The sequence below is a fragment of the Lissotriton helveticus genome, chromosome 2_1 (genome assembly GCF_964261635.1).
Source record: "Lissotriton helveticus chromosome 2_1, aLisHel1.1, whole genome shotgun sequence".
NCBI lineage: Eukaryota > Metazoa > Chordata > Amphibia > Caudata > Salamandridae > Lissotriton > Lissotriton helveticus.
The window spans coordinates 469,140,210-469,146,371 of NC_136059.1; positions in this window are offsets into that span (position 1 = coordinate 469,140,210).

Genomic DNA, 6,162 nt, shown 5'->3' on the forward strand with positions numbered 1-6,162 from the left:
GCCAAGTGAAAACCACATCACTGTTGAGCCAGAAGAAAGTGAAGTCACAGTTGAACCTGAAGTGAATGAAGACACTGTTGAGACAACAGAACCAGAAGTTCCTGAAAGTCAAAAAGAGGAACTAATAAGAGCAGGGCCAAGTAAAAGAAATTATGAGCCAGATGATGAAGGCGAGAAAGTAATTCAAACTAAGAAACAAAGAAAAGGAGAAAATGGCCAGGTGGAGTAAAAATACTGAAATACAGAATTGTGAGTAGAAGAACAAAGAAAAGACCGGAACAAATTAATGAAGTTTCATGTCAAACTGAGCAAGAAGAGTTAGGAGAAGAGTTAGTATGTAAGACAAAAAGAGTAAGAATCCCAAGCTGAGAATACAAAGCACCTGAATGGACATACGTCATTTTTGAAGAATTTGAAAACTCACGTCAAAGTGAAGAAAATGACAATTCCATTACTGAGCAGAATGATGAAGGCAATTTGAGGCCACCTTAAAGGAAATCTGAGAAAAATAAAGGTGCAACTTTGTCAGAAAAAGAGAACTAAAAGACTCAGATGAACTTGAAGAAAAGACACATGAAGAACAAGTTTTCAGTAACCTTTGATCCTTTTGAGTTAGAAACAATTTATCTACAGATTATGAACCAGATGAGGGATAATTATGCAAAATAAAGCAGAAGCAGCAAACACAGAATCACATGATTCCAGTGGCCCTCCCCATGACCTAATAATATATTTGAACTCTAACTTTTGGATGGTCATACTGGACCCTATCCATACCTGTCCATTGGGTGCAACGTGATGACTCTATTCTGACCCCCAACCCCTACCCACTCGGCTGTCAAAACATATTTTTGCAGACAGTTCCATTTAAAGATGGCGGAGTGTTTCTTAAGATGGTGAAGTGGGTCTAAGGATGGCGGAGTGGGTCTAAGGACGGTAGAGTGGCTTTAAGGGACACATTATTATTAATTTTTTTTTTGGTAGGCACGGGGAGATTAGGTGATTTGCCCAGAATCACAAGATGTGGAGTCGACTCAGAGGCTCGAACCTTGCTTTCCAGCACCAAAGTTGGCAGCTCTAGCCGTCAGACCACATCTGTAGTGTAGTTCCTATATTCCCAATAGGCTCTGCGCATTGGAATAATATATCCTATAGATGTTACATAGGACACTTATGTCTACTAGGTCTCTATCGAAATATATTAGACTTAATTGTGAGTGCCAGCTAGCTCAGAGGTCACTAGAAACGTTCTCGAATTCACAAGAAGGGATTTAGTTTCTGACAACCGCATAAACATGACAACTTTGTTTCCCAAGAATAAGAAATCAATCTCTAGAGTCGTGGAAACAATAGATAGCTATTTTACTCAGTCAATCGTGCATGCTTCGTTTCACCAGAGGTGCAGAGAAATAGATAGACGGGTGTTTTCAATAAAAGATTTTATTGAACAGTCTTCTATCTCAAGCATAAGAAATGAACTGCTACAATCGTAAAACTGGTTGCAAAATATAATGCATACAGTAAAAAGAGTAGAATACAATAATACTGTAAGAGCATTGTATGGTTCCTAAACCATAGATAAATACATACATATATAACAGAGGCCAAAAAGTACTCAACTGGTGCTTCTAAAATACGACTACCCCGATGTACCTAACCTAAGCTTAGTACGAGGGAAGAAGTAAGTGAGGTGTAGCATAAATGTAGTATTCCTTTGCCAAGAATCTATCCAAGATTTCTCTTAGGGTCCAATCCTTGGGGATGAAGGCAGTGGCTCACTGGATGGCATCAAACTTCCTGCAATGCAATGTGGCAAAAACGGAGGTGATGCTGTTCGGTGAGGCAAAGCTCCTATGGTCCCCAGACTGGTGGCCGCAAGATCTTGGCCCAGTCCCAGAGCCAAAGCAGGTGGTAAAAAATCTCGGTGTGCGTCTGGACCAGGAGCTCTCTCTAAAACAAAACAGCAATCAAGTGGTGGGCTCTTGTTTCCACGTGATCGCTATGCTGAGGAAAGTCTTCCCCTTGCTCCCTGACTCAACTAGGAGAACGTTAGTGCAGGCCCTTATATTGAGTCGACTGGACTACTGCAACGGGATGCTCCTATCAGTAAACGAGGGAGTTATTGCGAGATTGCAGGTAGTCCAGAACACGGCGGCCCGTCTTGTCCTAAATCAGCCTCCCCGCACACCATCAAAGCCTCTTTTGAACACCCTACACTGGCTACCCATCAAACAAAGGGTGAAATACAAGATAGGGTGCACTATACATAGAAGTCTCCAGAACAAAGGCCCAGAGTATCTAAACAATAGATTCTCTCTCTATAAACCTGTTCGATCCTTGAGATCCAGTGAACAAGGTCTTTTACAAGTTCCAAGAGCCAGAAAAACCAGACAAGGTGGAAGAGCTCTGTCCATCGCTGGACCAAGATTGTGGAACAGCCTTCCTCTCTCCTTGAGACTCTGTCAGGAATATCTCCCATTTAGGAAACAGTTAAAAACCTTCTTATTTCCTAACTAATGACATCTGCCTACCTATTGTTACAAGCTGAAAGGTTCTCAAAGGCGCGGAGATACTCCTCCGGGAGATGATCCTAGCGCGATACAAACCCGCAAATAAATAAATAAATAAATAAATAAATCAGATCCGTACCTTGGTTTAGAATGAAGAAGGTCAATCTCAGGACTCGATTTCCCAACAACTCGCAAGGGTAGCTTGGAAACACTGGAGCTGGATTTCTTGGCAGAAGAAAAGACAGCTTCTCTCTCAGTGCGTCTGTTGGAGGGTCGGCTTCCTTCAGCTCTTATTGTGGCAGGATGCGTTGGGCAAGTAGATAGTCGAACTGCTCCAAACCACCGTGTGTTTGCTATGGCAAGTGTGGGCATATTTATACCTTGAAGGTGCCGAGTTTGACGTAAAGGTGGAAATAATAACGTCATCAAAGAGTCTCAGTTCTTTGAAAACTCCATGGACCCGATTCACAGAATGAACTTAAGACTAAATCCTAAACTTACTACTATTTGGTATTCACAGAATGCACTTACTACTTTTGGGATTCACAGAGTGAACTTACTACTTTCGGGATTCACAGAATGAACTTACTATTTTCGGTATTCACAGAATAGATTTAAGACTACTAACTTTACGTCCGCACTCGGGATGGAAATTCCGGCCCGGAGGCGGAGTTTCCGGCTTGGGGGCAGAGCTTGCAGCTTGGAGGCGGAGCTTCCGGCTCAGAGGTGGGGATTTAGCCATGGCTGAAATCTCCACCTCTGGGCCGCAAGCTCCGCCTCCGTGCCGGAAGCTCCGCCCCCAAGCCAGAAACTCCGCCTCCGGGCCGGAATTTCCAGCCCGAGTGCGGACGTAAAGTTAGTAGTCTTAAATCTATTCTGTGAATACCGAAAATAGTAAGTTCCTCCCTGGAAACAAGACACCAACATCTAAGCAGGGAAGAGAGTACACCGGAATTGAGGCAGCCTTTTAACACCGGTGGCATAAACACTCACCAACAGCAGGAACAGAGCGTGCAGTCAGCCATGCCAGCAATCTCAGAGCCCTGGGAAGAGCAGCCTCTCCGGTCTCTATCCTTCGGCTCCCACAGCAGTGAGACGGAAGCTCTTCAAAGATTGCAACGGGAGGGGCCTGTATAAGGAGGGTTATTGAGGGTTAGTCGGAGTACTTTAAGCTAGCATAGGGTAGGAGCCTGAACTAGGGTGACCATATTTTAAAAACTCCAAGCTGGGAAATTCTTCAAAAATAGGGCTTTGACACTGCCCCATGCTCACTCGACCCGCCCCATTGCGCAAAGTATTGCAGTTCCCATTCTTTTTAATGCACTTTGACCCCTGCCTGCTTTTATTGTTCCTCTTAGGAGCAACATAACAGTGCGTGTTAATTTCTAAAATATAAAATCCGAACACTTAGATCAAAATCTAGTAAAAGGCAACCATAACAAATCATTCGCATTTTACTTTCATTATCCATTTCTCTGCTTTTTTCCCTTCCTAATTCCTTTTCTCCCCTCTCTTCTATTTTCTCTCATCTTAAACCTTGTATTTTAAAATGCTATACATTTTAAGCATCAGAGTAATTAAGCTGTTATAATATATTTATTGACGTCACTGAATGCTTTGTATACAACTATTTTACAGCTTTAATAAAAAATAAATTAAACTATAAAAAGCATCAACATAGAAAAACCTAAAATATGGTAACCATATACCGAGAGTTTAATATATGTCCTGTATGTTGGACACAGTTTGAGAGTTCCCAGAAACAGAACTGATAAGTTAGTTCTATAAAAACTGCGCGTACAAATCCCGGATACATTAACTCATGAGGTAAGTTACAAGAACATTCAGGACTAGTTCATGATAAAATCTTGAGCTGTGGTGAGACCATGATGCTCCAACATTCTAGCAGGGATGCACCTGAAGCAGCACCTGTCATCAAGTTACAGCTGCCAAGCACTACCGGAGCCACCCCGCCTTTGAGTGCGCGCATGTGCAACACCCTATCAACGCCAAACGGAGGGGGAGGTGGAGAAGGCCGGGGCGTGACGTGGGAAGAGACGCTCTGCTGCGGATGAGTAAACACCAACTTACAGGTGTTGGGTGCTCTGCATTTCACGCACAAGGGACGCAGACGGGACTGTGCAGGTAGACATTGGGCAGCGAAGTGGTTGGTAGAGGGTCTACTACTACTCTACCTGATCCTCCTTCCTCGTGGGCTGTTTATTGAGATCGTCGGCCGTTGGGAGGATAATGCATGTTGCCATGGAGACCGAGGTAACAGCGTACTTGAGACGTGGCCCAACAGCAGGCAGCAGGGGGCGCACGTTATGAAATGCATGCATTGACATACTGTGACCCTCATTTGTACACGGGCACGCGATAGCTGATAAGTTTTCAGTGATCACATTTGTGGCGTCTGTATGTTTACAATGTATCTATGTGCGACGTTTGCCGGACTCGCGAGGAACCATTTCGGTGATACTTTATAACTATACTAGTAACAAGCCAGCTTGTGTCTTTGCAGTTCTGAAGAGATCAAACCAACTTACAACTCCGTTCCTGCCTCCTACACTGCCCTTGAAGCTCCTCAGAGAACCACGGGGTGGAGGATTTCTTCCTACCCTTGGGGCGAGAGCTGACCACAAGCGCCCGCCAGACAGAGACTTTTATCTTTTGGAGCTGTACCACTTGGTCGACAGAGCCTGACTTGCTGCTGGCGTAAAAGGTTTATTATCTTCGTTATGGGGCCATCTGTTTCGCCCCATAAAGAAGATAAGAAACCTTTTACGCGAGCAGTAAGTCGGGGAAGTCCGTCTGAATGGGACGGCTCGAAAAGAGAAAAGAGTACGTCACTGTGACCTCTTTTCCAATGGCTGGCCACTGGTTAGCATAAACGGTGATGTCAGCCAATGGAAAAGAGGGGCGGGGCTTAACCCTCGCCAGTGAAAGTACTCTCAAACATTAACTCTTGCGAGCTTGACTGCGCATGTGCGCAGTACGCCACAAGACCTAAAAAGGGGTAAAAGCAGAAAGCTTTGAAGTGTAGGATTACACTACCATTTTGAGTAAAAAAAAAATTGGGGAGGAGAATTAGAATAGATAGGTTAGACAATTTTATATTTTTATATTTTTGATAGAATATCAAAAAGACTAAAACAGAAGTGACCGAACATCCAAAACCTAGTCTAAAACGTAGGTGTCTTAAAATTTGTTTGTGTAGTGTTCTTTTATTAACATTTGTATGTATAATATTATCTGTTGTTGTGCCTATTCTGATGGTAACTAATAATGGAAATAACACTAATAATATAACAAGTGAAAGAATGAGTTATGTCACTAAAGGAGATTTGTTTACTAATGAAGGACAATAAGATGGAAATATTTTCCATCATGATGAGTTTGGTAATGATTTTTCATTAGATGTCTTTACCAAACTGTTGTGCGAGTACACCACTACCATGAATGTGAGTGATTGTTATGTGTGCATGCAATTACCTTTGTCTGTCTCAGAAGGGGTGACTTATCACCACCTTTCCTTTAACATGTGGTGTTTCTAGTAGTGCCCTTTCAAGTTTATTTTATGTAACAGGTAAACTAGAGCATCAGTACTCTAATATAGATTTCGTATTTTCAGAATTACCAGTTATAAAAG